The sequence below is a fragment of the Ornithodoros turicata genome, chromosome 1 (genome assembly GCF_037126465.1).
Source record: "Ornithodoros turicata isolate Travis chromosome 1, ASM3712646v1, whole genome shotgun sequence".
Taxonomy (NCBI): domain Eukaryota; kingdom Metazoa; phylum Arthropoda; class Arachnida; order Ixodida; family Argasidae; genus Ornithodoros; species Ornithodoros turicata.
Window position 1 is genome coordinate 57,099,817 of NC_088201.1, and position 11,710 is coordinate 57,111,526.

Genomic DNA, 11,710 nt, shown 5'->3' on the forward strand with positions numbered 1-11,710 from the left:
CTACCCCAGTGACTTGACGACCCACTCAGAATACTTTAGCAAGGAATAGCTTACTAGGCAAATTTCCGACTTAAAGGGACGGTCGCATCCGGCCCGGTCGGTTCCGAAACTAAAGTGCCGTTTCACTCCCTTTTTATCACTGGTAATAGCGCCGCAAACCCGACGCGAATTGGTGGCGTTGTTCCTGTGCAGTTTGATGTAACTCATGACAAGAGCAGACGACGCGTATTGAAAGTATTCCGGGATTCCCTCTCCGGAGAGCCACGAAAACGTCATCCGGACCAAAGGAGACACATGATCAGACTGCGCCAATGAGGGCGCGCCTCCCGGCACAGCTGGCAGGCGGGCGTCTGCAAGGCGCCATCTCCAATTGTCTGCTATCATGTCGGAATTAGAAAGGGATGTCGCGTCGCTGTCAAGCGATTTTGAAGAAGCCACCATCGATGAAGTGGTGGTAGACGATGACCCATATTCGACAGACCCGCTACCACTTCATCCTGCTGGTGATAGAGGTGAGATATTGGACGTGAGCTTCACGACGACATGCAGTTTGAGGTACGTTTCATTACCGGACCGCAGGCGTACGACGAACCTTTCCGCACACCGGCTTCACAGGTCCACTTGGCAATGACAGATACTTCTGCGACTGCTGTAATACCGGAGAAGCATGGATGAGCACCTGCTGCAGTTCTGTGAGCCAGATATCTGCCCTGTGTGAAAACGCAGGTACCCACACTTCAACGAGCTTTGCGTTCAGAGAGAGCTGCTGGTAGTCTACACGCCTCGTGTTGCCGATGCGATCACCGGATGCAGCTTCTGTATTCAAGGGACAACAGGTTCAGTGGTGCACAAGCTTTTAAGCTATATCCTCCGAAGTACAGTCTTCCCCCATTTGTGCGGACCACAGTTCCCGACGGAAATGCCCCGTATCAAGTCCGGATAAAAGGGGGTGGACTAAGCACGTAATAATTTCACGTGCACCGGCGTAGTTTTGAAGAGCTTTCTTGTTCTAACAACAGACTTAGTTCGTGATCAGAGCTACACCGTGTACACGCTATATATGCCGTGTAATTTTTATGGTAGTCAAGTACATGCAGTATTAATTTTCTGTCACTCTTTGTCTGTTCCAAAACAGATGCCTGCTACTTACATCATATTAGTCATTGCAAGCTGGGCCCCAGAAACAGTATCCAAATTCCAGTGTGTGCTTTACACCTAATCAGAGGACACTATAGTCAGTCATATTATGGATATTAACAACATCAGTACGTTTCAGGTAAGCTTCTGCCATGTCTGCAGTGCAAAGTGTGATTGATAGGATTTTGTTTTTTGTTCTTGGAGCTGCATGTAATTTTTTAAACCCTATTCGAAATAATTTTCCACAATTGTCATGTTCTGTACATGGAAACTGTGTTGGCTTTGGAGTAAACTCAGTGGCTATGAAGGTTCAGAAGGAAATAATCTGAAGTGATGCTTTTGAAAAAACATTCCCACAGCATAACTAAAAAGTAGACAAACTTCAATCAACAAATCTTACGTTGGTTCACCGTTGCAAATATCAGCTGACTTGACACTCCTCTGTTGTTTGAGCGTGGGTAAGAACAGCCAGATGTGGTGTTTTTATTACCTTCTTTTATAGCACCATGCAATTATTTGGTTACAATGAATCATGGACAGGTTCTAGAATTTCATTTATTACAGATAAATAATTCACACAAACCATGTATTGGAGTGAAAAATAACAATTCATATTACACAACATGTTATGCCTGTGTACCTAAAAGCTTTTTATGACATTATAGCTTTGACGTAATACAGTGCTGATGTGCCCCGGATAAAACTTGAAAAAAAAAAAGTGAACATGGTACATTATGAGTCTTGTTCCTATCATTACCTTACCTCTTTCAGGCATATGACCCTTCTTCGACAGCTGTGAACAGAGCTTCATTCAAGACCACCGTGATGCTTCCCACATGTCAGTGAGCGCAGTAGGAAGACAAAATAGCTGGCACAGTTATGCCACCTCATAAGTATCTACAGATTCCTTCAAAAGCTTACAGAACAGAGGGTTGACATACTTCCTCACAGGACTGATGCCGTATCAGCGAACTGGTGTGGATGCAATTACAAATATGTGGCTAGGCTACCAAGGTTCCCACCTGTCAGTGTGTCAGCTACGGACGAATTTTGCGGCTTAGGTGGCACTCCTAAGAAGAAATACATGCCAACCCTGTGTTCTGTTGGAGCTTTTGTCGGAATCTGTAGATACATGTTGGGCTTATTTTGTGGCAAAGATAGAACACTGTAGCAATATTTTATGCTCAATTCTGTTGGCTATTGTGTTATCACCGGGTGTAAAAGATCAAGGAAGGGCCCACGAGATACAACCACATCTTACTACATCCCCGCTAGCAATCCTTCCCCTATACCACGCAAAGCTGTTGAAAAACACTTATTTTGGCATGTAGAGTGAAATGAACGAATCTCACTCTCTAGGTTAGGGAATGTACTCCGTACATAAAATACAAGCCAGGAAAGCGGCGTAGCTGAGACCTCCTGTTGGGTGCCACCACTGTTGGTGAATATTCCAGAGCTCTCATGACCTCAGCATTGTTGCAGGTCCTTCAAGACGTTTTCTGAAAATAAAAAAAATAAAAACTGATTTCAATTAGTTCGATACTGCCATTTTTCCAACACCTTTACTTCTAAACAGTCTAGGTAGTGCCACAATACTTTAGTTTACAATACTTTACAATACTTTCGTATGAATATGTAAAACTGGTTTCATATATTAGCATGCAGATTGGGTTTACCAAAAAGCAACGCTTGTCTCTGTGTAAAGCATTGGGTGGCCCTGAAAAGGGCCTTTTTTTGTTCTTTTTCTTCTTTGTCATGGTTTCTGAAAGGTCTGAAGTGTCAGCGTGTGAGGTGGTCACAGTCCTCACTTCCGGAACCTAAGAAGAAAAGTGCAAAGTGTAATTGAACGACTAGTGGCCATAGTAAGCAGGTAGCAAACAGCTCACATACCTGGCCTGGTGCTTTTCCACAGCTTGTGCCAAAGCTGGTCTTTCACCATATGTTGATGCACGTGGTGGTCCAATTTCCACAGAACCAGGCTCCTTTAGGTGTTTTTCTATGCGAGACGACACCTCGCCAATGAGGATTGACGTATAGTCTAAAAGAAAAGGAGAAAGTGTGAAATGGCCACAAAACTGTGTAGCACTTTAGGAGCATGACAGCAACCACACTTTTAAAAATGAACTTCACCGCATAGCACGCTCCTAGCCAACCATCATCTTGAATGATATTGTTATCTGCCCAGAGCCATGAGATATATTCCTTTATTAATGAAAGCAATCTCTATACATATTACAAAAGATACTATCACTATATATTACTGCTAGGCAGGCTACTACTGACAGACAACACGCGCACTACCAATGCTATAAGAGAAGATATATTGTTGTTGACATACCAAATGGAGCAGACTCCATCATGCTGCCTGACTGAGCCAGTAATAGAAATACAGTGTTTAAGAAAGAGAAATAGATACATATGAAAGCACTCGAAGCAGACACTTTACACGCGCCATGTGAGGGGATAATAACCGCATCTTCAGTCTCGTTATGGTTGTGCCGTCGATGTCCCGCAATGTGCACATTTGCCGGCCAATAAATAGTATTGGTTGTTAGATAGTTCTGTTTGGAAATCACGACTGCCTAACTGCACACTATACTGCTATATATATTACACTATACCGCTCTCGGACTGAACTAAAAGCTTACCTCGTCACTGGGCATGCCAAGGCTTTCCACTTGTTCCGGGAACAACGTGGGCATAGCGTCAGGTTTTAGCCGCCTTCGTTTTGGAGCAAACCCGAGGCGAACCTGCATGATGTCTGTCTCCAGATAAGCTTCGTCAGAGGAGTGCGAAGAACATATGTGCGGAACACGACGTTCTTTCTCCATAGCAGGATATCTGCTGGCGATGGCCGCCTCCCATTTTCGTTTTGTGTCATTGTCCCTCGGTCGGTGAAACGTTAGTTCCGGGTTGGCCACCGACGAATTCATGCAGCCAGGAACATAACATCTCGTTCCTGTACTCGTAGACATGATACAATCTCCTTTGGGAGAAAATATCACAGCGAAACACGTGAAATATGGACGTATATCACGAAGTCGAAGCAGACGGTCTCAGACACAAACTTCGACGGAGAAGCTCGAGGACCGACTACGCTCTGATTCGTCCGTCGCGTCATGGTCCGATGCACGTCACAACGATGTCGCTGTTGCTGCGACGCTCGCCGCCGTAGAGGCCGCGCGAAATTCAAAATATGATTGTGAAATAACTAAACAATTCTCGCGAGAGAAAAATCGCCAAGTAAGTTGTCGGAGGATGCGGAACATCATGGTAACAGTTTCATGCCCACGTTCCCGGATGCGACCGTCCCTTTAAGCTCGCAAAAATTTACATAATTAAACGTACGTTACGCGACATTCACATGAGGAGGTGGCAAAAACCAGTAAGAACAAATGCCATTGAAATCATGACTCTAGGTGGTGTAGATAAGTAGAAATCCAGCGAACCGGTAGAGAAGTACGAAGGGAGTTGCCTCAGGACAGGAGCTGCCGATATTTCGAACAGAGACTGTTCTTCTTCTGGGCACCGTCCTCATCAATGGCATGGTATTTAAAGAGTTAGGCGTGACGTGTTAAAGGTTCATGCGAATTGTGGGTCAACAGCCCGGAGGGAAGAAAGGGTCCGTACAAGGGTCTCTAAACGTACATAATTCCGTTCACATTTTGTCAATGTCCGTGAGGTATACTCGACGTGTCCCTCTGAGTTATCAACATGTGACGGAAGCGTTCCGTGGCCCGATGCATCACATGCTATACTAATTTCCTTCTTGTCATCAAACAATGCTAACAATTGTTTACTTGACAGCAAAGCTTTATAATTCATGAATGATTTCTGGCATTCTGCTGTCCATTTTCTATTATAATTCAATGACACGTTTTCTGGGATACCCTGTATGGAAGGTCATACAATAATTGTGTAATTCTGAATGTGGTGCTGGTTTTCTTTTTTTTTCAGCCCCCTACTGAAGAAAGAGTGGCGACAAATTGCAAATGGCTTTTGGGAGCAATGGCAGTTTCCTGCCTGTGTGGGTGCTGTGGATGGAAAGCACATTCAGATTGAGTGCCCTAAGAAAAGTGGGAGCCTATTTTTTAACTACAAGGTGATTTCATAGGGCCTTAGCCTTTGTAGTTGCTACTACCTCACCAGTACTGACATAGGTTTACGCAATAGGTGAATGGCATACTGCACTTCGATGTGTGTGTCCGCAATACACTACAGTGGTGGACAGCGTGTTTTTGTTTTTGTTTTGAACCATATAGCCGTAGAGAAAATGTCGCCAGTACACTTGGAATGTTAAGCACTCCTGGTGTTAAACAGGATCTCATTGCACCGGCAAGGTCCAACTGAATATAAGCGGCTAGCGAAACAACATTCTATATTTCTGACAGAATATCTGGGATTTTATTAATTTTATTTTTCTGGATTCTGTAACCTGAATTACTCCTTTAGTAGCTACGTAGAAGACAGTGCAGAGAGGGGACACGATCGAAGAAGAAACAAGTGCACACACCAGCGCTCTGTGTGTGCACTTGTTTCTCCTTCGTGTCCCGTCTGTGCGCTGTTTTCTACGTAGTTATGTACCAACATGCCCAAATCTCCGCCTTAACTCCTTTAGTAGGTCATGTTTCAACTGCACCAGGTGTGTTAAGACAGAAAGGTTTCATTGTAGTTAGTTGCTAAAAAATGAACTAACCATAACTGAGATCAGGTACCAGCTTTTATCTACATGAAGTGTTACTGCGGTGAACTGACATTATATTGTGTATGTCAATCTTTTTCAGAAAACGTTCTCTGTTGTTCTGCTGGCAGTGGCAGACAGCAAATGCATATTTGTATTGGTGGACGTGGGTGCCTCAGGACGTACGAGTGATGGCGGTGTACTCAAGGAGTCTGCTATTGGGAAAAGGCTGTAAACGAACACCCTTGGACTACCTAGCCAGACCTGCCTGCCTGGCACGACGACGTACACGCAGCATGTCTTTGTTGGAGACGAAGCGTTTCAGCTGAGGACTGACTTCATGCGGCCCTTTCCTGGGAGGTCCACCAGTGAAGTCAGCACCGTATTCAACTATAGATTAAGTCGGGCAAGGTACACGCGCAATGGGATTTCATAGAAATTTGAGGACTGTATTGTTGAGGTAGTTTCTTTAATATCCATTGCACTTCTTGCAGGCGCTGTGTGGAGAATGCGTTTGGTATTCTTGTGGCACGGTGGAGGGTGTTCCGAACACCTTTAAAACTGGACCCTGACAACATTGACTACGTTGTCAAGGCTGCATGTGTTGCACAACTACTTGTGCTCACATATTGGGACGGATTCCACCTACTGCCCTCCCGGTTTGGTGGACACTGAAGATAACACAGGGAACCTGTCTGAAGGAAGGTGGCGGGAGTACTCTCACGCCCGCAACAGCAGCAGAGGGGCAGTTGCACTTAGGGACACATTGGTGGCCTACTTCATGACAGAGGAGGGTGCTGTCCCATGGCAGTGGAGGCTTCCAGGTGTACGAGGTCAACAACATTAACAAAGAATGTGAAGAAATGTTGAGTTGTGTTCCTGTAAGTTGTTACGGATGAAGGTATTATAAATTGCAACTACGGTTTCATTGCACATGATTGAAGAAAAACCCCAATACAGATGAACATGCAACACAAGACAGGAAGTTCGTGAACACAGCGAATGTTAACTCTGATCCAAGACCTTTTACAACAAAAATCCCAACCATGGGAGAGGAGCCCTCCCGTTGCTGTAAAAGGTCTTGGATCGGAGTAAACATTTGCTGTGTTCACAAACTTGTTGTCTCGTGTTGCATGTTCCTCTGTATCGGGGTTTTTCTACCACCATGTATAACCAGCTTATCCTGCATCTCATGTCTTCTTCTTCACACACATTTTATGCAGCAAACCAGTTTACGTTTTCATGAGCCGGTTTGAACTGATGTCACCTTGGAACTGAAGCTTTATATCTGAACCAAAATGATAAAATTTTCGGTTCGACACTCTGCATTGAACAGTGCAGGGAATATCCGTGTCTCGAGGGAGTCAACAACAACACATTGTAAACTTATGCACAACATTCATTTTAATGCTCACTCGGTTGTATTTGCAGCATTATTCAGGCTAGAGTAGGAGACTGCAACTTTCAAGATTTCAATCTCCATCTCCCCCTTGAGGCGTTCGGGGCAGTTTCGCATGTGACCTGCAATGACGTGGCCAAAATATTCAGCGTGATCTGGTTTGTGAGCCAAAACTGCATCCAGCCTTGCAATCTCTCGATCATATGGCTTCTTCCTCTTTGCTGATGGAGTGTGGTGGAATGCAGTTGCTGGGACTGTTTGCGGTTGTTGAGGGTGCCATTTGTGCGTTCTCTTTGTGAAACTTGACGTGTTTAGGTCCTGTGTCCTGAGTACATCACTTCGTGGCAGTGGCTGTGTTTGCAACAAATCACACTCAAAATCGTCATCTTCAGTATCGATAGTTGTGCACATTTGGCTGAAGATAGCTGCGGCTGGCGACACAGCAGAGCTTGGAGAAGGAGATGCCGCAATGTCCAGTGGTGGTGACTGCACTACAGCTGGACAATTTCCAGTGCCTCTGGAATGAAAAAGTGACCATACTGTATCTTAAGAATCCTGTATATCAAACGTGTGGTTTGGTTGGCTCACGTCGCAACCAGCCTAAAATATCTACCTTTATTAATGCAATCAGTAAGTTTGGGCATTTCCTTACAATCACAGGGATAGACACTGGTAATTAGCAATTTTCTTCACGTGTAAATGATGAGCTGGCAATATATGTAAGCATCTCCCCTTTCTGCATCCTGTATCTGGAAAATTACATATCCCCCTGTCTGAATCCATCTCCTTTTATGAACTCTGAACGCTCATGTGGATCCACTTGAACAACAAAATGGAACCATCTTGTTGTAAACAACGATAATTTTCCGAGGCAGACCACAATTAGGGATAATTCCAAGTGCCAGCACCTCTTTTCCCTATTGTTTGAAGCCATTTTGTTTTTCCATGGACAACTCAAATTTCTGCCTGTGATGCTTAGGACGAATGAATTTTCTACTTCGCGAAAGTGAGAGACTCGCGCGAATATGAAAAACCTTATATAGTAGTTGATGGTTCCAACTGTACCTTCTCAATTGCACCGTGTCCTTCAAAAAAAGCATGCTTGTAAAAAATGGCCACGATACGGCCACAACATCGTCAGCGCCGGCTCCGCTTCTGCCGGAGGCTTTTAAGGTCCTGAAGTGACGCTTGAAAGTGTCTCGCAGGCCATCCCTCCGTTTCCGACAGTCATCCCCTGCAATACATCAGACATCGTCGCCGATATAGGGTTGTTTATCAAAGCCAAGGCATAATGCATTTACCGGAAGCTTCTAGGATCGCCGCTACCTCGTTCCACAAATGTGCTTTCAGCACGGCATTCTTATATTACGGCGCAGATACATCCCACAAGGGTACCCGTTTTTCCACTTCCTGGATAAGCTTTTCATTAAATTCTAATTTTGTTGAGCCGCGAACTGGTGACATGGTTGATTAGGCCGCAAACACGAACTGCTGCGAATCATAACCACGTGGCCCTATTTACGACGCCACGGTTGCCATGGTTGCTATGACTCTTCTTCCGGTCTGTCACTCATTGGCTACCTGCCATTTTTTCGGCTTACGACACTTCCCATTTCGGAAGGAAAATCTGGCCTCGCCAGATCTCCCAAATCCGGCCCGAATTCGGGACGAACTTCGGTCGCCGAAAAAAGTTCGGCCCCGAATTCGGTTCGGGAAGAATCCGGACAGTTTTCGGTCCATGCGGTTCACGCTTAAGTTGTGAAAGTTGTATCGCTGCTATGTGAAAAAAGTCGCTTCCAGGCGATTTCTATGGATGGTTTATGGTGGATGGTTATTTCTATGGTTTACGTTGTAGTTACGTGCGATCCCAGGTCCTAGCCGCTAATTGACGACTCTAACGGGAAGTGGTCCGTCTCGGGTAACAAAACAGTATTTATTGAGTAAAATATCGAAGCCAAGAGACCAGACGCTTCGCGGACCTAGGCCTTTAAAACAACATACAAACTGGCGTCAGTTCAGTTCCAATGATTGTTTCTACAGTTCACATGTGCGTGGGAAACGGGGCATTTTGCCTTTGTTCCTGCGGACACTCTGTCTCGTCGGCAGGAAGAGTGGACCGCTTCTTCCCTTGAGGTTCAACTGCATAAGGCGTTTACTGAGCAGCGCGCCGCTGCGTTTGTCGATAGCTGCAGGCCCAGCGTCGTGAAACAATAAAGACACGACTCCCTCATTGAAATCCAAGGCGGGTATATTTGGTCGGCAAGCGGCGGAAGCGGCGCGCACAATTGGCCAATCACAGAATAGCCTCAGGTTAGCACCCGGGCGCGCCAGTTCTTGAGATGCCCTATAGAAGGCGACTCGCAAAATCGCTCGTGTGGATTACGCTCGGCAGACGGATCGTTACGAATGTTAAAAACATAATCCTTGTGTGAGCGACCGTAATTCAGCATGTAAAACACAAAACGGAAAGCGTGGGCCAGATTGTCAGCCGGGTCGTTTCACACGAAGCGACCCAGTCGGGTTGCTCGACCCACAGCTCTTGTTAAATTTTGTTTTCTACTAGTTCACCGTAGAGAAACAATCGCCCACAAAATATTTTCGCCGAATTTGGAGGCATTTTCACGTTAGGTGGCGCTAAACATCTGGAGTTGTCGTAAAAGGGAGGTGCCTTTAAAGGCTTCTCCTGGGAAAACGGCTAAAAATATTCTAGGTGTGTAAACGTCAGAGTGTCCGTAAAGGATCGCTCTTGCATTCTGTATGGAGAAACTCTCATGTTGATGTGTGTTTCGTATCATACTATAGGCCTAGAATTCCACGTTTTCGCGGTATGTTTGCTTTTTTTTTCTGAGTCACCGCCTGCACATACGGACATAAAATTTGGTAAACGTGGAGCTGGTCACTTAACGAATACGTGAAAGAAATTATTTCCCAGGATATAAAAGAAAAGCGAAGGAAACATTGTGAATTATGCCGAATTTGAGAAAGTAGCTATATTGCTAGCCGAAAAAAAAAATCATGTGGCCAACGCGATTCGAGCATTCTGTCAACGCTGAAATGATGGTGAATGTGTCCACTTCAACACATAAAAAATTTGGGAGGGCACTTCTGCTTTGTTTTTTTAGCACTGATTTCTGTAAAATGTGTTAACATTTCAGTCGTCACTTTTCTGTTCCACATGGCGATTAATGGCACCTGTGGTACGACAACGCTTAAAAGATCGATATTACATCTCGTACATCATGTTTAAGGTGTCCCATGGACCTCCTGCAGGTGAATTTCAGTACCTGGTGGCAAGAAATACACGCACTATAGATACCAGCGGCGTAATCCAGTTACCCTGTATTCACACGAGTCAGTTTTCTGCCGGCAGCAAGTCGGGAAGGACTGAGAGGAGATTCGAGATAAACAAGGTCACTACGCGTCTGAAGACGCCTGCTCGTTCTCTAGCATTCACACGAGTCAGTTTCCCCGGCGGCTGTCAGTTTTCCGATCCCTCTGTATTCGCGCTTGTGCATTTCGTCTGTGTCTAGCGTAGGATGCACCAATGAAAGAAAAAACTTATAGCACTTGCGCTCCTTGTGGACGACGCAGAGTGCATTCACGTGAGAAACGGGACAAGATATGGGCCAAAGAATATATTCCGAAGAAGCGCTATGGAATGTAAAACAGCATTAACCCAAATCTCCCTGTGGACGACCCAAACGCCTGTCGGAGTATTGTGAGAACAAACGTTGTCACATTCGATTTTACTTTCCACAAATGAAGCGTATCTCGATGCTGAGCACCAATATAGGCGGATAGCGTGCCGACAAGAGATCGATTGGCGATGACGCTGTGATGTCGAGCTACAGGTAGTCAATAATTAATTAAATTAAATTAAATCAATTTTTATTTTCCTTTCCGTAGGAAGAGTAGCTTCCAATTATTATGTTTTTATACATGTATTCGAAAGGTGTAAGCGAACGATTATGTGTAGTCAACGTTTGCCCAGCGAAAGAAATATCTACGTTTATAAACTTCATGCTTTGTATTCTGTGTCTGTTTTGCCTCACGCAGAGAAAAATCTTCCTATGCAACACTACATTGTAGGCATCTATCTATGCATTGCATAATGCTTCCGAAGCTGCTGCGCCGGTGTGTCGTTGCATCACTTTCGCGGTAAAGCCAAGCATCGTTGGCGTTTCAATTCAGAATTGTCCATGGATGTCGTTGTATGGGACACATGCAGAGCAATCCTGGTGAAATAAAAAGCAAACGCGATAAGTATCCGTTGCGTCACCTTCTCCTTCTGCTGGCAGCAGACGCCGTCGGTCGTCAGAATCTCTGCCGGGAGGACAAGATATCCGGCTGCCTCTTGCTGCTCCGGAGATCAGAAAGTGGTGACGTGGCGAAGAGCGCCGGTCACGTGGCACCAGAGAGCGGTGACGTTCCCTGCCGCCTGAGCGTCAGCCGGCAGAAAACTGACTCGTGTGAATAAAGGGTTACGAGGGTGG

General features: G+C 45.3%; 2 long non-coding RNA genes across 3 annotated transcripts; one reads left to right on the forward strand and one right to left on the reverse strand.

Moving 5' to 3' along the window:
• Positions 1 to 215: 215 nt before the first annotated feature.
• LOC135399103 (uncharacterized) lies at positions 216 to 2,665 on the forward strand. The gene is made up of 4 exons (XR_010424195.1): positions 216 to 836; positions 1,136 to 1,276; positions 1,909 to 1,975; positions 2,497 to 2,665. It is a non-coding gene; the product is annotated as an uncharacterized LOC135399103 (long non-coding RNA).
• On the reverse strand, positions 1,679 to 4,217 carry LOC135399098 (uncharacterized). Of its 2 annotated transcripts, XR_010424193.1 has the most exons (4): positions 3,786 to 4,217; positions 3,028 to 3,175; positions 2,814 to 2,954; positions 1,679 to 2,636 (listed from the first exon to the last, which is right to left on the reverse strand). It is a non-coding gene; the product is annotated as an uncharacterized LOC135399098 (long non-coding RNA). The 2 variants fall into 2 exon arrangements; XR_010424192.1 differs by having other exon boundaries at positions 3,028 to 4,217.
• Positions 4,218 to 11,710: the final 7,493 nt, after the last annotated feature.